Below are 786 nucleotides of genomic sequence, written 5' to 3'. Positions count from 1 at the left end.
TGGACAATTTTTAGTTATTTCCAGCTTAATTACACTGGAGTCACTGGACATGCTCTGAATAATTTCAAATTTTTGAAAATCTTTAGAACACTATAACACACAATTTTGTAAATTTCCATGTGCATTTGAAATGAAAGTGTATTTCTATGGTTGTTATGGGTGATCATTTTGTTTTATATACTCTCCTTCACAGAAAAATAAAAACTTAAAAATTTTTATTTTAAAGACACATTTGTCTTTACTAATGAAAGTTAATATGCATTAAAATTAGGATATTTGCTAACTACGATTTCAGAGTTTTAATGAAATTCATATTTATAATGTTCTTATTTATTAAAATATTCAATATTCTGTAAATGCTTTCTTTTGGTCAGTCATTAGTAACCACAATGAAAATTATTGTGGTTATTTGAAATGAAAATTATTTCATATCACTGTGTTAATATAATTCTTAAAGCAGAATAGAAAGCATCTGCAATATAAGGATGACAACATGTAGGTTTTTTACTACCAGATTTGGAAATAAAATTACCTTCAGAGGATTAGCTAATCCTTTGGTTATGTAGTAGCCTGCTTTAACTAACTTGGTTATGTCAAACTTCCAAATGATCAAAACAATATGCTTTCAAAATACCTGTCTGAAATCCATCAAAAAAATTAGTTTGTAGTATATGCATAATTTGTAATTACACTTTCCACATATTATTGCCAAGGAGTCATTTTATTGACCTTGCTGAGATAAACATCCAACTTTTGGGATTACTGTTAAAATATAATGGCTAAGAA

This window comes from Propithecus coquereli, unplaced genomic scaffold (assembly GCF_000956105.1).
Source record: "Propithecus coquereli isolate 6110/MARCELLA unplaced genomic scaffold, Pcoq_1.0 Scaffold83, whole genome shotgun sequence".
Lineage (NCBI taxonomy): Eukaryota > Metazoa > Chordata > Mammalia > Primates > Indriidae > Propithecus > Propithecus coquereli.
This window is presented reverse-complemented; position numbering follows the sequence as displayed.